At 35.3% G+C, this 22,437-nt stretch overlaps 1 protein-coding gene across 3 annotated transcripts in view; it reads left to right on the forward strand.

Moving 5' to 3' along the window:
* The window catches only part of Ctnna3 (catenin alpha 3), a 1,405,098-nt gene that overhangs the window by 1,221,024 nt on the left and 161,637 nt on the right, over positions 1 to 22,437 (forward strand). The window lies entirely within an intron of this gene.

A 22,437-nucleotide genomic window follows, 5' to 3' on the forward strand; every position in this document is an offset into this window, starting at 1 on the left:
TCTATGAGATAGATCTATGTAAATAATAATTAATGAAAAAAGAGGTTATGCATTAGAAAGAGCAAGAAAGAGTACCTGGGAGGGGCTGAAAGGAGCAAAGGGAAAGGGAAATTGTGTGATTATTAAGAACCTAAAAGCCAAACAAAATATTTTTTAAAAGAACGGATTACTTGGAAACCTAAAACATGGGAAATTTCAGAACATTCATAAGCGAATGTTCTATGAACTCCTTAAAAGTATTGTAGTCAAAGGAGAGCCTCCTGTTTAGCACAGGAGAGTCCAGGACAAGACCCAGTGGTAAGCTCTTCACATGTGATGCAGTTTGAGAGCTGCAAGGAAATGCCGGCAGGCATAAATGGCATCCAAGGTAGTCTTGCCCATAAATATTTTCAAATTTATAGCCCTGACTCTGAAGAACATATTGTGCGAGGAAATACAGGGTGATAAATGGAAATTGTGCTCCACTGAAGTGAGAAAGGGGAAAATATAGTTTTATTTCTTGCCCAACATTTCTACATCATGATATCTCTAAGCATGTAGCCATAAATCTGAGATGAGTCTCAGGAAATGCAGTGAAAGATTTCATTGCTAGTCTGTCAGAGTTTAGGGTTCCCTTCATTCTGCCCGTCAGAGAAACTCGGAGAGGCAAGGTAAACAGTAGGGCCAGAAATGCAAGGGGAAGCTTGGATTTCCTGCTCATTTATAGTAGAAATTTGAAATCCTGAAGAGATTTCTTTCATGCACTGTGTGAAGGCTGAGATGGTTTATTATTGCCCATCAATGGCATATAGAATTGCATTTTTCTTTCTCGGCCTCAAAAGAAAAATATAAAGATTTGTTCTTTTGGAAATGGATTTGAGGAGCTTTCATGGATTATTCCACCCATGATATATTTGCTTTTCAAAGATGCTTTTATTATCTGTAAATAAGAATTACAATGTACTAATGTGGCCTGCGGCAGTTAGATGATATAAATATAATTGCTAAGTCACTGATTCACAATTGCTTCTCAAAAACAGCCATTAAATGTCTTATTCTGGATGGGCATTAAACTTTAAAATTTTGCTATGTTTAAAGCTATATACTCATGATTAAATATATATATATATGTATATATATGGTATATATGTGTATATATTACTTCATTCATGTATTTTCTCAATATTATTTAGTTTTTCTTCCTTCAGAGTACTTTTTCACTTTATCTGGATTCAACACTAATTCTACTTTCCCTCATTTATTTAATGTATTTCCATCTATATAGACCAAGAGACATAATTGCCACCTGAATATATGTTTAAACATGTATGCATCTTTTAAGAGCAAGGACATTACTTCAGAATAATTTAAGTATTATTGACACAATCAAAACTTTAAACTTGGCATCTTTTAGCATGGATTCAATCTTCAATTTTTTTCTGAATGCCCTTTGATGTTATTATTCTAGTATTTTATTAGAAAATTGTTTTGGATTGTCATGTATTTGCTTTCTCTGTCTCACATAGCCCCTCCAACTTGTATGTGGGCTCTTTTGCTTTTCGTTTGACATTTAGTTCTCTCTCAGTGTCTTGCTCTCTCTCTCTCTCTCTCTCTCCCTCCCTCCCTCCCTTCCTCTCTCTCTCTCTCTTTCTCTTTTTCTTTTGCCCTGTCTCTTTCTTGTGTGTGTAGCATGTTTATACTTTGTGTGTGTCCCATGCCATTAAAAAATTTAGGTTTATAATATAGAAATATTGAAGCTGTGACATTCTGCATAGTTCATTTCAATACTTTGGGACTTTTGGGTCTAGCTGCTACATCAGTGAAATTTACAAATGTATGATTAGTGACATCTGCTAACAGGAACATGCAATCTAGAAGGGTACAGCTTCCTAAGTGACATGCATTAGCTTCAGTGATGGCAAAAATGCTACACAGTGGTATGTTGTTTTTCACTTGCCATTCTTTTTTTCAGGGGAGGATATTTGAAGAACAAAACCAAGAGTCAAACAGGAGAAAAGTGTCCCTGCCAGGCTACAGTCCTAGTAGACCCCCTCCCTTTCCAACTCTGGCATGCAGGAATTTCTAGGCACAGCTTGAGATAGGTCTTTGTTGGGGTGTTTACACTGCCCAGGACAGGCTATAATTCCTGAGAGTTCAATACTATTCATTTTGAGGAAAGTGGTGCTGCTAATGCTACTAATACAGTTTGCTTAAATTGTGTCCAACACACTGAGTAGTAGGTAACAAATGAAGAAAAACAGCTAACAGATTTCTAGTGTTTGAAAACAGTTGCCTTCCAAAGAAGGAACTCCTGTCATAGAGTCAAAGAAGTTTGGAGAAAACCTTTTTTGTTCTGTTTTTGTCTTACTTATTAGTTCCAATGAAATTTACAATCACTATTTATTTAAAACTATATTCATCCACTCATTGCAACTTTGGCAAAAGTCTTCAAGATATTCTTGAAATTCAATTGGTTATATGCACTTTGCAATATATACTATTGTATGTTGATGGAGGTGTCTATCCTGTCCCATCCCGTAGCCGTTCAGCCCCAAAGAAACACACAAAAGTCTGCATTAATCATAAACTGATTGGCCTATTAGCTCAGGTTTCTTATTAACTCATAACTTGTATTAACCCATAATTTTTGTCTGTGTTAGTCATGTGGCTTGGTACTTTTTCAACAAAGCATTCTCATCTTGCTTTCTCTGCGCCTGGGTGACAGGTGCAGACTGAATCTTTTCTCTTTTCAGAATTCTCCTGTTCTCGTTGCCCCACCTCTACTTCCTGTCTGATCACCCCACCTATACTTCCTGCCTGGCTACTGGCCAATCAGTGTTTTATTAAAATAATACAAGTAACAGGATAAAGACCATTGTTTCAGAGCACCCCTCCCCTTTTTATTCAAAACAAGAACTCTGAATTTAACATCCTTTGTTTAGCTTTTTGTCTAGACCATTAAATATAACATCTTGTAACCAACACTCTAAACAAAGATAAATATCCATAATCTATTTTTGGGGAATGCAGGTGTACTTTTCCAGGCTACTTCCTGCTGACTAGGGATGCTGATAATCTTATGGGGCCCTAAACTAAATTTAGAATTATGGTCAAGTCCTGGCTGGAATATTCTGTGAGGCTTGATCATCTCAGCCAGCAGTCTTGAGGTTGTTCTGAATACAGAACTCAGACATCTAGGCCATCCACTCCTATTGGAGATTTCTCATGGGATCTTCCTTAATCAAACTTTCTTTTTCTTAATCCAGAATGAATCCACAACCTCTCATTTCCTGTGGAAACAAAAGTAAAACCTCTTCTCCAAAGCAACATACCCTTTAACTTATATTTTAAAGTCAAGGTATTTTCATGAAACACATTTTGGATTAATCCAGCAGCATTTATAATCAAATGTCTTTTAGTAGCTGTTGCTCCTTCCTCAGCAGTCATACAATTCAAAGGTAACACAATAAAATACAGTATCCAGACTCTCTGTGTATTTTGCGTCTTTATGTGCTTCATGGCAGAGCTACAGGCTGGAGCCATGTTTATTGCCAGATCTCCACAGAGTTTCAAGGTCCCTGCTACCACCCAAAAGCATGCTATTCCAAATAGTCAGCTATTCATCAACATGATTTAAGTGTTTCATGGCAGGGCCTCTTAAAAAACTCCAAGGATTTTGCAGCTAAAGCTGAGTCAGGAAATCTTTCTTAAATGAATCACACTTGACTCTCGCCAATGGAGCCCACCTGAGAGAATGCCACCAAGAAGCTGTGTTTAATCCTGTTCATTTGTGTCCAGAATTCCTTTCCAAGTTTTCTCATGTTTTATGTAGATTTAGTTAGTATAGGTTGGAGCGCCATATCTGTTGTAGGAGGCTGCTTATTTTTTTCCTATGCTCAACTCCAAAACAACCACACAAAAACTGTTTTAATTAAATCACTGCTTTGCTCATTAGCTCTAGCTTCTTATTGGTTAACACTTAAATCCTAATTTATCCCATTTTTATTAATCTGTGTAGCACCACAAGGCTGTGTCTTACCGGGTAAAGTTCCAGTGTCTGTCTCGCCAAGGCTACATGACTTGACATCACCTCCTTTAGTTTTCTATGCATAACTAGTTACAATATTTATATCTACTTTATAAAGTTCCGGCATCTGTCTCCAGTGGGACTACATGGCAATTTAGTTTTCCCCACCTAACTCTACTTTGCCCTATCATAGGTTCAAAACAGCTTCTTTATTAATCAATGGTATTCCCAGCATACAGAGGCAAATCACACATCACCTCTTCTTTACTGTTTAATTAAAAAGGGTATAAATTTGTAGTAGGAGGCCACTTGCTTTTTCCTGGCTGCTCAGTCCCAAAATAACCACACAAAAACATTATTAAGTAAATTCCTGCTTGGCCCATTTTTTATAACTTCTTATTGACTAACTCTTACATCTTAATTTAACCCATTTTATTAGTCTGTGTATCACAAGGCTGTGGCTTACTGGGTAAAGTTCTGACATCTGTTTCTGGCAGCAACATGACTTCTGACTCTGCCTTCTTTTTCTCAGCATTCAGTTAACTTTTCTTCACCTAACTAAGTTCTACCAATATAGGCAGAGCTATCTTTGAAATTTCCTGCTTCATGGAAAAGTTGGCCAGATACTATGGGCCAGTACTCTAAAGATGGATGCCCTAATGGTACAGAAGACCTTTGGGTGACAGAAAGTCCGGACAGCAAGATGTCTCTGTCAATTCTAGAGTTTTAGAAGTTGCTTAAAATGGACTTCCTGTTTACTTAGGTAATAATATATCCTGGAATTTTTGATGGAGTTGAAAAATATGTACTTAGAGTTTTCCTTAGTTATGATGAAAAATAAAGTAGATATAAATATTATAACTGTAATTCTTGCTTGATATCTCTTTTGTTATATGTAATTTTTTATGTTAAAGTTAAAACCTTCCTTTTTATTTAAACAGAAAAGGGAGGTTTTGTGGGAAATCCTTCTGTATATGTGTGGCTTTTATTGGTTAATGAATAAAGAAACTGTCTTGGGCCTGTGGGGAGCAGAATAGAAGTAGGCAGGGAAAACTAAACTGAATGCTGGAAGAAAGGAGGTGGAGTTAGAGAAAAGCCATGGAGCTGCCATCAGAGATAGACATGTCAAAACTTTGCCAGTAAGCCACAGCCACATGACAATACACAGATTAATGAAGATAGATTAAATTAATATGTAAGAGTTAGCCAATAAGAAGCTAGAGCTAATGGGCCAAGCAGTGATTTAATTAATACAGTTTTTGTGTGATTATTTTGGGACTGAGCAACTGGGAAAAAAATAAGCAGCCTCATACAACAATTATAATTATATAAATTATATTCATATGCATAGATATCTTTAAAGTCTTCCATTAATCATTTAACATCTCACTTGCACATAAAGCATTTTGTCCTGGAAATGAAGGTGTTTTTACTCTGTTAATTAACAGATTGCTTCCGGATCTCTGTAAAGTAAAGTACTTCCCCATTTATACTTAACACACATTAAAGTTCTCTTCATATAAAAATGTATCCAATGAACCCATTCTAAATTTAATATTTTTACCTGAATCAATAAATACATCTCTGGTTACAAAATAGTGTTTTCAACCAACTTTTATGCATATATTTATATATCAGCTACCAGTTTTCTACAAGTAGGAGCTGTTTCTACACCACCATGGATAGTGCTGACAACAAAACAAAACGAAAACCTGAACAGTCTTAAGTCACACCGTCCTGGATGTTTTCATTTTTAAATTATCTCCAAGTACAGAAGCGTTCCTTTTAATTAGCTACTCCTTTTCTGTAGAAACGATCTCCATATTTGGAACATTTCTTTTTAATGTTTAAATGTTTAATTAAAATTTATTACCCCTATTTCTCTTCCCTTCTACTCTCTCTCTCTCCCAAATCCATGGTCTCCTTGATTTTAGCCATTGTTGCTTTGTAAACATATGAATGAATAAACATATACCTCTAACCTCTTGAGTCTGTTGAGTGTAGCCTGTAATATTTGTTTCTAGAGCTGACAATGTGGTATTGGATAACTAATCAGGATGCTCCTTCCAGGGGAAGATTTACTCTATCCATTTCATCCATTGATAATTGCTTACAGCTCTTCCTCTAGGATTTGACATTCTCCCGAACCATGTTGGTATGCTACCTGTTTTAGAACTGCTCAGGTCTTCTTTAGGCAGCCGTGTTATTGAGATTTCATGGAAGTCCCATTTATTAATTGTTGCTCTCAGTGTCTGTGCTACTGGTGTTCTATTTAGGAAGTGTCTCCTGTGCCAACGCATTCAAGGCTACCTCCCACTTTCTCTTATGTCAGGTTCAATGTAACTGGATTTATGTTGAGGTCTTTTAACCACTTGGATTTGGGTTTTGTCCAGGATGACAGATATGAATCTATTTGCATTCTTCTACATGTAAACCTCCGGTTATGCCAGCATGGTTTGTTGAGGATGCTCCCCCCCCCCCCACAGGTAAAGTTTCCTGTTACAGTTAACAATCTGCATCTACCAGCACACTTCCTAGTCCTCTAGCCTTACTATCTTCTGACCCGTTTTCCCAGAAATTCTCTGAACCAGAGGTCAAAGATCGCTTTTTACTTTATCTCAACCAGAAATTAGCCATCTTAATATTTAGATATTTGCAGTGACAAACTTTATTTAGCCACTAGAACTTGGGTGGTTTTTGTGTTCTTGTTGCTATGGGGATATCATTCTCTTTATGTCTGTAACTAAGAAACCTTGCATATAAAAAACAATACCTCTACCTCAAATATAACACAAGAGGGTCTATTTCTACTGGTTTTCATTTTCGTTTTGTATTATTTTTCTTGACATTAAGAACTCTAATTTACCCAGACATCATTTAGCCAATTTTTTCTCTCACAACAATCATATATATATGTGTGTGTGTGTGTGTGTGATTATAATATATATACAAATGATATATAATATATATATATATATTTAAAACCTTTGAGGATGATGGTGTCACCATTAGCACTTCTCCATAAAGTCCAAGGTTCTTTTGTAGTTGTTATGCTTCTATAGTACTTCTCAGGTTTACAGTAAGAGAACTCTCATTCAGGGTTTCTTTAAGTAAACACGTTTTGTTTCTCTTAGCTGTCAATAAGCCTTCAGGTTTATATTTTTTAATTTAATATAAAGTTTGCTATTGAGTATTCTAAATTCATTCATTTGTATAAATATTTGTTTATGTGAGGCCAAGTTTTATTATGTATAACAGACTAGCATTCAACTTGCAGCCTTATGATTTCAACATTCCTGTGCTTATATTGCAGACACATATCACCCTGTTTGGTACTATATTTATTTAAAATTTACTGACATTTATGTAAACCAAAGGTTAGAAATAAAAGCATCTACTCATGTATGTTTTTTTCTTTGGTTTACCCATCCAAAGCCCCTCAACTTTTGAATCACTTGTAACCTAATTCTCACTCTATCTCTTCCAGCCTGGTAATATTCTGCTCTGCCATAGGTCAAAAAAGCTTCTTTATTAACCAATGGTTATAAAACATATTCACAGCTTACAGAGGGAAAGCCCATATCATTTCCCCTTTTCTCTCTAAATAAAAAAGATTTTAACTTTAATATAATAAAATTACATACAATAAAATGGGTATCAAGCAGGAATTACACTTACAATGCTTAGTCTATTTGTTATCTGGAAAGTTTAATATCTAATTCATCTTTTATCATAACTAAGGAAAACTATAACTAAAATTATCTGTCTTCAACTCTTCAAAGACACCAATAGGATATAGTATTACTTCATTAAACAGGAAGTGCTTTGTAAGCAACTTCCAAAACTATAGAATTGACAGAGACATCTTGCTACCTGGACAGTCACTCAAAATTTTTCTGTCACATTGGGGCATCCATTTTCAGCCTACAGGTCCATAGTATCTGGTAGACTTTTCTATGAATTAGGAAATTTGAAAGGCGGTATCACCTATATTGGTAGTTTGTCAATCACTTTTATGCAGAATGTCTTACACTTTTCTTCTGAGAAGCAGGAACTCTAAAGAACCGTCATGTCTTTTGGAAAGTTCAATAGTTACTTTTCTGTGGGTCCTGCATATCCAATTCATACAGCATACCATCAAAAGGTCCAGGCAAGAGCAGTTTCTTACCCAATTAGCTAGCCTTGTCACATTGAAGGCAAATTTCATAATGAGTTTCTTCAATGTGCATTAATCTCTCTGAAGTAATTGGTGCTGCCAGAAACAGACATGTCTCATTGTTGAGAAAAGTCTAAATTCTTAAAACATTGTAAATGCCATATTCTGTAATTTTTGATGTGTTGAAGAATATTTATCTAACTGAAATATATCTCTATATATCTCTGCGTTTTTAGAAAACCTAACATGACTAAAGTTTGATTATTATAGATGACTATAAATTAATCTGTATTTCTTAATTACACATTATATTTTTAAATGAGCTGCACAAACACAATACCTTAATCAAGAGCAGAAATATATAACAAAATTGATCTTAAATTTGTATCAATAGACCAAGATCAATACTAATGTAGCATATTCATCTCTATATCATATCTCCCTTTAAATGAAAACAAACATTTATAAAGCATGATTTTGGAAATTTGGGCATAGTTTTCTGTAAACTGCTTCCTGCTGTTTATTGGACAAAGTATTTTTAGGGTTCACAGACACCTTTCTTGGGGTCTAGTTTCATCAAACTATGTTAGCCTGGAAGGAATCCACAGGTTCTCATCTTCTGTGGAAACAAAAGCAGAATCTCTTTTCCAAAGTAACATATCTTAAACTCAAATTTTGAAATCAAGATACCTATAACATATATATGGTTGTATTCCTACCTAGCTCTTATATCTTATATTAATCCATTTCTATTAATCTATGAATTACCCATGAGGTTGTGGCCTACTGGTAAGGTTCTAGCATCTGTCTCCTTAGGCAGCTACATGGTGTCTCCTTGAACTCTGCTTACTGTCTATATCTCTCCCAAACTGGCTATATTCTGCCCTGCCGTAGGCTAAATAAGCTTCTTCATTAACCAATGGTAATAAAATATATTCACAGCATACAGACGGGAATCCCACATCAACCACTTAATTAATTCTTGATGATTTTATCCACTCAAATGATTTTTTTCTCTTTGAAGAATGTTCCGTTTGGAGGAGTCTTATTTATGACTTTGCATGTGCTGCCTTTTGTGATAGCTTCACCTAGAATGTTCAGCAAAGCTCAAGTGTTGAAGCTATGGTACATAGTTGTTTAGGTATGGTAGCACTTCAAGGGGAAAGTAGGGAGTGGCAGTGACTCTTTATAGTACATCTGAATATCAGCCCTTTCCAGTCTTTCTCTCTGCATCCTGATTACCACACCAAGAGCATCTCATTTAGCACATGTTTCTTACCATAATGTGTTGTAATGGAGGCTACTTTTTGGCTCCTGGCTGCTCAGCCCCGAAATAATCACACAGAAAATATATTATTTAAAATACTGCTTGGCCCATTAGCTCTAGCTTCTTATTGGCTAACATATCTGAATTTAACCCAATTGTAGTAATCAGTGTATCTCCACATGGCTGTGGCTTACCGGATAAAGTTCCATCTGGCTCCGGCAGGACTGTATGACTTCTTTCTTATTCTGCCTCCTTTCTCCCAGTATTCTGTTTAATTTTCCCTACCTACCTCTATTCCCCGCTCAGACCTAAGATAGTTTCTTTATTAACTAATGGTATTCACAGCATACAGAGGGGAATTCCACATCAGTAATGTTTGACCTCAAAGTAAAAGGATATAATGCCCATGGCCTAAAACTAAAAGCATGAAAAATGTCATTCTCTCCTCTTATAGACTGATTTTTTTCAGGTATTGTCTCTTTCTTTCCCTCTCATGCACACACACACACACACACACACACACACACACACACACATACACAAACACAAATGTGTGAGAGAAAGTGAGAGAGAGATTCTGATTAAAGAAACTATGAGTGGGAAAGTATATTCCTCTCATTAAGGAAGACTAATCCTTATTTAAAAATTCAGAGAACTCTTTTGGTCAATTTTGAAAAGTGTGTTTGTTTTTTATTTTTATTTCTTTGGCTTTATCTCAGTATTCCATTACATTTTGGCTGTATCAAGACATTTCAGCTTCTTATCTATTTCCTGTTCTATCATAGAATCAGATTTTTTTTCCTAAGTACCTTTGTTACTTTATTAAAAAATTGTAGTGAGGGGCTGCGGGCAGGCCTGCTTTTTGTCCTGCCCAGCTCCCATATGTCTAGCTTAGCCCCGGAAATAACAACACACAAGTTATATTCATTTAAACACTGCCTGGCCCATTATCTCTAGAGAATTAGTTACTGGCTAACTCTCATATCTTGATATTAACCCATTTCTAATAATCTCATGGTAGCACCACGAGGTAGTGGCTTACCGGAAAAGATTCAGCATGTCTGACCTGGTGGCTGGCTCCATGGCATCTGCCTCATTGCCCTCTTCCCAGCATTTTGTTTTATTTACTCCGTCTACCTAATTTTCTGTCCTATCAAAGGGCCAAGGCAGTCTCTTTATTGACCAATGAAAATAACACAATAGACAGATAACCCTCCTCCATCATTTCCCCTTTTTCTGTTTAAACAAAAAAGAAAGGCTTTCATTTTAACATAGTAAAATTAATATAACAAAACAGTTATCAAGCAAGAATTACAGTCACAATATTTATAACTATATCTTTATCATAAAAATGGAAAACTATAACTATGACTAAAAATAGTATGGAAACTATGATAGATTCTGATTTGTAAGGATATAGGAAATGAAGATGAGAAAATATTTTACTAGAAAGAATTTTACTGATTCATAGCTCTGACTTGCCTGGGACTTCCCATGGAAATCAGACTGACCTTTAACTTACAGATATCCATGTGACTGCCTACCAGGTGCTAGGATTGATGGTGAACAGCACCATGCCTAGTTCAATGGTTTTCTTAAAGAAAATAGTTGGCAAATTCGACTTTTCCCTAAGGATGTCAACATTCCAAGTGTTTGCTAGATTTTCTGCAACTCCTGCCCCTCATGGTTATATTAATGAATCTGGCATATGAAATGGAGTGTGCATGTATTGAACATGAAGGAAATCAAGATGTTGTGCAAACTAAAAAGGATATCATTGTGGTATAACTCAAAGAGCTAGTGACAACTATTTCTAGCTGTGACTAGAAGGGTTTTAAATTAGTTACAGAGATTTATTAGCAATAAAATTTAGTGATTTTTAATTTCTACTGTTTAACTATGAATTACCAAAATTAGGCCAAAGGCTAATATGGATTTTTGTTTAATTAAGAAGCCTGATGTAATTTTAACTGTCAACTTCTACTTCTGAGCTTCGGTGTGTTACTGAATCTTCCACAGGAGTTACTCAGGGACCTCTAAGCTGATAAAAAAGAGGCCTTTCTGGGTGAAGCTTCTGGATTCCTGGCTTTAGATGAACCCTACACGCATTAAATGTTGTGTATGTAGAACAACAAGCATGATAAAGACATAGAAAGAATGTGTGAAAGTTGTTGTCCACACCTCACCTAGGGGATTCTCCTCAGATTCTTTTTATGCATGCCTTTGAATTAGATGTCAGGAAGAAGTCAACAATCCCTTCCGTTTTGTTTTAAGCCACATCCCAAGGCACTGTAAGTCCCTGTCACATGTTGGTCCTTTCTTCTTGCCACAACTCTCAAGCATTTTTAGTTTTTCATTTTCAGCAAAGACTACTTTAGGTTCTAAAACTTACTTAAACTTACTCTATCAGGTCTGCCTGGCTCAGTTAAGGTCTGGTTCTTCTGTTGTTCTGAGTTCTCAAACTTAACAAATGCTGAGTGAAAACCTACATGTGCTATTCCCCATGACTGATTCATGGTGCTAGCAGCTGCCCATCTTCTGCTTGATGTTTGAAATACACTTTAATAATCCTCATATTCCTTTCTATTTATATATGTCTTACATGGTAGTACTTTGAGATGCAATGAATTACATTTTGAAGGATAAGGGACTTAAAATAATAAATGTTAAAATAACATGAGTGATGGCACTTTACCAGTATTCAATCAGGTAGGACAATTTTTTTAATTCTTTTTTATTATTAGTTCTTTAAAATTCTGACAACAGCATTAATTAGGCATATTATATAATATTTGCATCTGTTAACATGAGAATGATAGACTAGCTAAGAATCTTTTTTATTGTAGCTAAAATCTTTAATAATTTAAATCAAAAATTTAAATCAAATAAGCAAATAAACCTTGTTTATTACATACTTTTCTTTTAGCACAATACTAATAAATATTGCCTGCTGTCAGTACTGTCTATTAGCAACCCCAAAACCTCTATACATTTTCTGCCCCAAAATCTCTACAAGTTAGGCACATCAAAATTAAAGGCATTTAGTATAGTTTCTCAAGAGGTTCATAATCAATCCATAATGTAATGGGATTAAATTTTGATAATTTTTCACTCTGGTATAAAAAGTTTTAGTTTGTTCCTACAGCTGTTATTTTAGGAACAGGAAATGAAAATTAGACAACGTTTACCCAGAACTTGCTATGCGCTCTGGGCCACTATAAAAATGACTGTATTGGGAATGAAAATGCGCCATGCACTATGTACATTCACGATCAAATCCACATTCTTCTCTGGAGCTAGCTCTACAAATACCTTAATGAGAAAGAGATAAAATACACATAAGGATCTTTTATCTGTACAATTCCCAGGATCACAGAATAAATGTTACCTAATGTAAGGAAATTTCTTGTAGCTCAGCCATCTCCAGGGTTTGAAGAATATTTTATTCTATGACAAAATGGGTGGATAATTGTATCACTGGTCGAATAAAGGAAAGCAAAGGTGTAAACCAACATTCAGTGCCACTTTCTCAGGAATGCTGAACTAACTTCTTATTCGTTTCCTTATGTAATTGAACAAAGCTTCACTATTTTTTAGTTGCTTATTATTTAAATAATAAACTTTTATCATTTATCATTATATAATGGATCCAAAGTCAATGGTAAAAGGAAAAGTTTCATTTATTTAGGCAGCCTGGTTTTAAAGTAGGGATAGAAGGCTGATGTATCACTATGAAAATATACCTACTCATACGTAGTCTTCAGTATTCTGGGAAGTTTTGGTATTTCCTTGGTACCTGTTTACTTCAAAATAAGCTAAAGCAATTTATGTACATACACATAAGAATGTTATCTTAGGGGCGGGTTATAGAGTATGCAGAGAACAAAAATCAAACTGACATATTTGGAATTAAACTAAAAATTTCCATTATATGATTCATACAGTATCTTCCCAGGAAGGCACATGTAAAATATTTCAATAATTCATCAAATTTATACAAAATAGATCTTGAACAATGAATAGTTCCATATCCTTATATAATTTATGACAAGATTACAACACCAGACAGGCTGTAATTCATGTTGGCTATTCTCTAAATATTTTTGAATATGATCTGTAACAATTCATGCTTTCTTGTCTTATATTTTAATGAAAGCAATATTTGACACCTTCAGATTTAAGTAGAATAATTGCACACAGCAACTGTTGATAATTAACTGCAGAAAATTCTCTTATCTAAAATGTGGCATCATTTTTCATCTTGCCATACTGTTAACAATGATATACTTCCAAAGTAAAGTGCCTCTCTTATAAGTTAATTTAAAAAGTAGACAACTTTTCAAGAGACTAGATGTAGTTCCTTGTTTCTTCATAGTTGCATTAACTCTTCAGGGAAAAGACCAGACAGAACAATGCTGGGGAAACCTGAATGGAATAATAAATTACATTGAATAGACCAAAGATGTATATAAACAGTGAAAATTGAAACAAAAAAAATAGATGGCTCCAGAAGTTAAAATCAGGAGAATATAGCTTAGGTCTTGTACTAATTTTAAAAATATATTTTAATGAGCATTTTTGCCTGCTTTGCTATACTATAAACACAATTACATGACACAGCAACCACATTGCTTTTCTCTGTCACTTTTCTTGTCTGAAGTTATTTTAGATTTATGTCTCTCTGAAGAACTTTCCCTTGCTATTAGTACTTAAGCCCCTTTAGAAAGACATCTCACAAAATTTCCTATCAATTGATTTCATTTTTAATTAATAATAATTATGTGTTCACTCACTACAAATCTATGAATTTCTTAAGTAACAGTGTTTAATCATCAATTATTTAAAATGAACTTGTATTCTTCCAAATATTTATTCATTAGACATTCTTATTTTATGACCACAGCTCTTAAAATCTTGGACTGTTAAGGTATAATTAACATTTAATAAACATGTACTTAGTCTATGTCAGTTAGTTTTTTCATAGGAATAGGTTTGTAGACATAGTTTCATAGGCACAGTAAGAAGTTACTTACATTAGTAGGACTCTACATGCTTGTGACAATTTAATTTTAATGAAAGTAACTTTTTTGAATTTTAATAATTAACCTATTCTATTTTGTAGAATGCTATTCTAGTAAATAGATAAAAAAATTAAATAATTTATTTTTATGTTTATTTATTAAATTATTTCTTTGTTGATCCTGATCTGAGTTGGCCTTGATTCTTGGAGAATATAAATCAAACAAGTATGATTATTTGCATGTAAGATTTTATATCCATCAAATTTGCTTTATTTTGAGCCAATCTGAAACAATAGGATGACTGTTTTCTCTGTGTGTCTGATACACGAAGATGCACACGGGATAACTGTCTTCTCTGTGTGTCTGATACATGAAGAAGCTCACAGCATGACTGTCTTCTCTGTGTGATACATGAATAAACACACGGTATTACTGTCTTCTGAGGTGTCTGATGTATGAAGAAGCACACGGGATAACTGTCTTCTCTGTGTGTCTGATGTATGAAGAAGCACACGGGATAACTGTCTTCTCTGTGTGTCTGAGATATGAAGAAGCACACAGCGTGGCTGTCTTCTCTGTATGGTTGATAGATGAATAAGCCCATGCAAATGTATTTAGGATCATTTCCCACACTGTATTTGTCTCCCTACCTGTACTAATTACATTGCTTTGGACAAATCTTTCCAGAAATGGCATGAACCATTTGCCGAGAGTCACTTTCACAGCCTCTATGAGTTGCTACATTTGACCACAACTTACAGGATGATGAATTCTCTTAGTTGTACAAAGAGACCTTTTACTTTGGTTACTTAAAAAAAAAATCTCTTTGTCCAACAGCGTAATTCTTCCTTAGGGGTTGTCCAAACATTTGCTTTGTTTTAGTCCAATGTTGTATTTTATACCCGAGCTGCCAGCTTACTCTGCTTGCTTCTAGCAGTGTAGGGAATTCTTATATCCCATAAAGCAAATTTCAAACCATGAACCCTGAATAATATGTCCAGAGTCTACTACTGTTCTGAATCACCGTTGTACTGAATAACACCTTTCTAGTAATGCGTAACATTTTTATATGTCTCCATCTTTTAACTCAGGGAAAGAGGAGTGTCAAGGTTGGACACCTGACTTAAAAGTATGGTGTGGCAAAAACACAGTTGGCATTATGAGCTTTCTTACTGTGCATGGGATGTTTTTGCAAATCTAGATGAATTTGGTTAGTGCTATTGATATTGTACCTAGCATCCTAATAAATTCTGAAAGTAAAAGTTCTCCTGAAAGCTAAAAAAAAATATATCCACAGTGGGAAACTAAGACATAACTCTCCATTCCCTCAGAATTGCATCTAGAGAATATTTTCATGAATCTACTTTTCTGAAGGCTGAAAACAAAGAAAGTCCCTCCCCACCCACATGTAACTGCCCCCCCCCCGCATTGCTATGTCTACTTAGTTCTGAGGATTTACTATATCAGTTACTTAAAATTGCTGCATATCCTTGAAATGACCTGTCGAACCTTAAGCAGATGTCCTTATAACATTTATGGCCTTTTTCCCCTGCCAGTAAAAGCAATAAATGAACATTGTAAACATTTAGAAACAAAACCAATTTCAAAAGACAAAAGCCTCATGTAATAGTTCAAAGCTCATAGATGAGAATTACCAGGTTATATTTGATGTGTTTTTTTAAGCATTTTGCCTGTATACGTATACACATGTGCTCACTGTATACCTGGAAGGCGAAAAGAGAGTTTCAATTTCCATCTCCTGTGATACTCAAGGGATCCAAATACTTGGCTTGCCTTGTTCTCTGAGAAACTGAGATTCTCTCTGTGTTTTCGTTCATGTGTGTACACTTTCCTTGTAAGTTCTTATACCTTGAATATCATATTTTAATATCCTGCGCAAAATCTGTAGGTATTTAAAATCTAGTAAGTTATGTTACACTGTTTATTGCAAAGAAAAATTAAAAATCATATATGCAGTGTTTATCTGGTTATGGAGTTTGATGCAGAAGGTAAGATACTTTTAATTTTATGAACCTCAGCCCATTGTTTGATTTGCTTCTGATGAAACTGCTTTTCCAACAAACTAAATCTTGTTCAGCGCCACATACTATTCGAAGAATTTTGTCCTCAAATCAGACCCCTAGTTTTTATTGTAGTTCTCACTTACTATATGAATCTCAGCACTTCTCTATACTTCTGTGAAAATGTGAATATATAACATAAACCACAACCTTGCCCTAGAATGCTAATGTTCTTTAGTTTAGCTCATCAACCTGTGTACTTTTGGATTCAATTAAAAATACAAGGACAGAAATGGGCAGCTGTCAGATCTGCTGGCACACTGGTACCCAGCCTGCAGATGAAAGTTTTGTTCACCTTTACCTTGGTGTATATTGAGCCCTGGGAACAAGGCTGGGAAATAAACAGACTTTCTCTCAGTTCAAAGTTACATCTAGTTGTAGGGAGGTAGCAGTGGAGCAGTGAGGAAGGCGGGAGTAACATTTATAACCTGTGGCAGGAGAGGGAAAACTTAAGATGAGTCTCTTGTGACTCTCAAAGTCTCCAAATTCCTGGCCTGCTTTTGTTCTGTAAGTTTTATATTCCTGCTTTTTTGAAGTTCTCTCTGTCTCTCTGTCTCTCTGTCTCTCTCTCTCTCTCTCTCTCTCTCTCTCTCTCTCTCTGTGTGTGTGTGTGTGTTCAGATGCATAGGTGTGTAGGCGTGTGATCCCCATAAAGTGTCTTCCATAATAATTCTCTACTTTATTTTTGTGAGACAGTTTCTCGATGAATTTGGGAGTTCATCCATTTCTCTAGACTGTCTGCATTGGAAGCCCAGAAGTCCCTAGTTTCCCCCTCCCCTCCTGTGGATAGCAGAGGTATGCGTACCTTCTTTAGCCTGGGTACTAAGGTTATAGCTTAAGTCCTCATACTTGCTTGGCAAACGCTTTCCTTACTGAAGCATTTTCCTAGCTTCCTTAAAGCTTCTGTAATCCATACATCACTTCTTAAGTTTCTCAAGTTTGCCATGCAATTGTGACTACCATGTCACATGATCCATGAAATAACTTTTGGACCCAGTTTTGAAGTAGCCTTTATTAGTCGTGTGAAACTGAACCATTATCTATTAAATACAAAGGGTGGGCTTCTCTACTGTGATAGCAAAATAATCAGAATTAATAGTATGTTAATTGTTAAGATTGAAAGAGAAAAGGAATATGGGATTACCAGGCACCACTTTGCTGATGAATTATACACGAAGAGCTTAATTAAACATGACTACCTCATTCTCCTGTTCTATAGAGAAGAATGTCAAAGAGCTTGGTTTGAATCTAGAAATTGCTATTTGAACTTTCCAAAAATATGCTTTCACCCAAACCTTATTATCTCTCATGGTTTCATTTGTCTTTTATGTCTTTATTTAAGCTTCCAGCTAGTCTCATCTGGTGACAGTCTTCATGAATTAGGAATGCTCCTCTTAGGATCTGAGTTCCATTACAAGCTCATAGGTGGCTGAACAGGGACTGTCATACTGATGACGCCACTTTCATATACGACCTCCTGCTGGATTGATCTGTGCATTCCACAGTTGTGTTTTGCTGATGTCTTCTGAGCAGAGGAATGACTAGCTTCCTGAGAGATTGAGGCTCTGATTTGCCCTCTGATTTGCATAATTACCATGATCCTCAAAAATATTGTACAAATTTGAGTAATTATCATTATCCCTTATAATGGGGCAGAATGTGCTAATAAAAGAGCAGTTAGGGAGGAGAACTAGGGAACTGTGTCAGGAAGGTCACTGGTTTATTGAACATTAAGGATAGCAAAATTTCAATTTGGGGTCAGAGGTATGGAGTTTCTCCTTTTCTCCCTCCCTTTTCTCTTCCCTTAAGTTTTCATTCATCTCTTCTTGCTTTGTAACACTTTGGTGAACATCAATTTTCTTTTTGAAATTCAGCTTTGCACAGTTGTAAGGCTTGAAAAGGTGAGTTTCTGCTTAAGAGACCATTTATTCACCTCACTGCAAATGCAAAAAGAATAAACAAAACAATGCTAAATAAAATTCCTTTCTGAGGAAGAAATTTATCTGTCTGTCTGTCTGTCTGTCTGTCTGTCTGTCTATAAATCATCTACCCATACATACACACACACACACACACACACACACACACACACACACACACAGATATATATAGTTTATTCTGCCCTGAAGTGTTAGTGCCTACCCCATGCTTCCTTATTATCTCAAACAAAATTCTCAGGAGGCACGTCTTTAAGTGTCATATCTGATTATTTGTTCTCTTTTACATAACTAAAGTAATATCTAAGAAAAATAAAGACTGTTTATAATCATAGATGATATTGGCAAGTCAGACTTTCCTGTTTACTGAATCATATTTTAGTATGTATTTATTGTGTCTTTATGATTACCCCCTGGGGTGTTAGGTAGTACGTTTACTGTATCATTGGTAGGAGCTTAAACTTATTTCAAGTCACTTTGGGGCTCCCTGAGAAAGGCTTTTTAGTAAGCAAATTCTGAGAGGAAAGCATGGAATGAATTTCCTGAGTTCTGATATAAGAAACAACTAATTAATACCTAGAACCATTCAAATTTCCTAGGGCAATTAGACTGCCCTTGTTTTGTTCAGATTCAGACACAGTCCACTTTAAAAAGGCAATTCATCCCCCACTATCCCTAGCGTGCATTCTAGGGTGACTCCTTTCAAAAGTCATGGAAGAAGGTCATTTTAATCTTAAGAGAAATTGAACTTTAACTAAAAATCCCTGTCACTTGCTTCATAAGGGAAACATTATATGCAGAATTATATTAAATCCTGTTTAACACACTCATAATGTGTAGGTGTAATTATACAAATATAACTACAGGTGTTCAGTAACCAACCTATCCATACAGCATGCTATTTGGGGATTCTGAAGTAAGAGGTATTTAGTGGGCTCTCTAAGGTCACAGTCTGAAAATAAATTTGGATCAAACTGGAAGCATCGAAATTTATGTAAAAATTTTGTGAAAAACATATAGGAATTAGATAGTACAGGAAGAAGGAAATAACAGAGAAACAATCATATTATACCATAGCTCTGTCTGCTGATTTATTCTTGGCAGAACCGTCGTACAATTGAGCTACATAATACATTTGACATAGGTAATATTACCTGATCCATGGAAAGCAGAAGTTTAAAAGGTTCACAGGATGTACAGTGTCCCTCACGGGATGGCCAGAATTCAAATTCAGATTTGCATTATTCAAAGTTATTGGGTTGTTGAGCTCTTCAGAATGACCTCTATGATAGTTCAGTCTACCGTCCCAAGATTGATAATTGACTGGAAACACATGCACTTTCCCAAGCTGTTATTTAGTTTTAAATGTCAAGCCAACAAAAACTAGAATCATTTTGGAAGAGAGTCTTAATGGGGAATTATTTCTATCAGGTTGGCCATGTGATATATGTGGAGGAAAATTTTGTCCATTGATGTAGGAAGACAGCACCCAATGTTGGTGTCACTATTCCCTAGGAAGGAGGTCCTGAACAACAGAAAGGAGTAGAAAGGTTGCTGAAAGCCTTTATTTGCCCAAAATGAAGGATTGTGCCATGGGTTTTTAAGCCAAACAAGTGCTTTTTTTCTCCTCTCTGTTGCTTTTGGTTGTGGTATTTTATCATGCTCACAGAAATGAAATTAGAACACACCCTAAGCCTGTGTTCTACGCCTGAGCATACTGCCAGCCTCCAAATTTTTAGCTTTCTGAAATCACTAGTTGAGAAGAACTCTATTTTGGGAGGTGATTATATATTGTATCCCATCACCTCAATCTACCGTTTTATTTAAAGCATTTTATTCTTTCCATTATTTGCCTTCAGAGCTGAAAAAGTTAATAGTTGTATCCCTGAAAATGATTAAGGGACTCTTCTTTCTTAGCTTCCACTTAATTTAAACTGTTACATTATATTCTTAACTTTTTTTTTATTTTGCACTGCTTTCTAACCTCTTGCCTTTCAGAATGTGGAATTGTGTCAGCAAGTTTTTTGAACACTCTCCCACTGATTTTGCTCATAAAGAGAAAAGGTCAATTTTGGTGGCTTTGCAAGAAAAATATTAGTTCCATGTTACATAAAAAGAAAGTACGGAAGTATGTGGGTGAAACTGGGAGGCTTATCTCTTCCAGCAACAAAAATGGTCCTTGCGATTTCTGAAGGCAGTCACAATTTTAGTTGGTTTGCCTTATTTTGGGTTTGATGAAATATTGGAATGAGTGATGAATCTATGTAGCACTGAAGGATGAGGCAACCCAGGTAATAAACAAAACATACAAACAGATCACAATAGAGGCATCAGGCTTCAACAAAAAGCAACAGTATAAGAAATGGGAATTGCTCAGCAAAAATATATTCATATATCAGAAGACTTGGTGGATATATCAAGGAGGGAGGTAGGGAATATGTTTTCTCAAAACTCCTCTGAGGCTACACAAAATGGCCAAGAGTGAAATGTGTGGTTTTTTTGTAGAAGTTGCATGGTGTTGAACTTAGTACATGGGAAGAGAGAATCAATTGCTCCATGATCATTGTTACTCATAGATGCAAAAGATCTTTGGACATATAACAAAAAAGCACACCAGAGGCCTCAGTGAGATGGGAATATTAATATCTGCCAGCAGTCAGGTGCAATACATATAAAGGATTCTGCAGGGAAGCAATGGGGATTGCTCATTGCGAGTGTTTGAGAACAAAAGATGCATGAGGTGATAAATCCCCTGGAGCCAAAAGTGAATAAGAAATTGGTACTTTGCTCCATTATATGAACTAATAAGCACCTGTCCCATCTTTAGATTGGTATCAAAGAAAGGAAGACACTGGGCAATCATGAAAATGTACCAAATAAGGTATAATAAGCAAAATTTAAAGAAAATCAGAATTGGTTTAAAGAGGCCATGTCTACAGAACACAGTGGATTTTACTTCATTTTGAATGATTTTGATATAAAGCTATTTTTTTCCCTAGATTTGTCATTATAATTTTATATTAAAGACATCATAGTATAAGGTTGTGACTATGTAAAATGAAACAAATATTCATGGTTTGTATGCATTTCTATCTGTATTTGCAGTAATGACAGCTGTTACCTTTAAATTCTTATTTTGGTAAGTGCAATCACCTGATTCTTACCTATCATGGTAGAGCATTCAATACTTAGCTGCCGAATTAAAAATAAATAAAGAGCTAAATTGTGATGAGCTATGACAAGGACAAGCTGAGGAAGCGAGGCAAACCATCTCAGTTATCCAATTCTATCTAGAGATTTTTTTGACCGAGATATGTCTCAACTGATGCTGAAAAAAGAGAATGTACATCGGCTAACTATTGATAATACACAGAGAAATTCAAGTTATTTTTTTTACATGTGAGTTTCTAGAAAATGTAATTTCTTGATAGTTCTGGTGGTATCTTGATAGTTGTGGTTTATTGATCTATGAAATTTGTCTGACTTGTTAATGCTAAACAACTTAGTTCAGAGTAACCATATAGTGGCTAGGCAAATTGCTTTGCACTGACTGAAAATCTTCCATCTGATCTCTAATTGTCCTTCTACTCTACATTTATTGGAATATAATATATATATATATATAATAAAATTCTTCATTTTCAAAGCAAAAGCAATGCTTTGAGTGTATTTATATGGTTTACAGTTGCTCATCATTTCCTTATTTCAGAATTGCCAGCATCCCAAAGAGGAAGTATGTACCCATTTAACAGTCCATGCATATTTCTCCCACAAAATACTAGTCAAATTGGTTTCCAATAAATCTGTGTGTTTCAATAATTTTATGTCACAGTCTATGTATTCTTTATAATTGACATCTTTCATATAGCATGATATAATCAAGGCTCATCTACTGTATAACACGAATAACTATTTGGCCTCTCTTTACGCACAAATTATATTCTACTGTGTGGCTGGACAATATTTGTA

The sequence above is a fragment of the Myodes glareolus genome, chromosome 18, assembly GCF_982192425.1.
Source record: "Myodes glareolus chromosome 18, mMyoGla1.1, whole genome shotgun sequence".
Lineage (NCBI taxonomy): Eukaryota > Metazoa > Chordata > Mammalia > Rodentia > Cricetidae > Myodes > Myodes glareolus.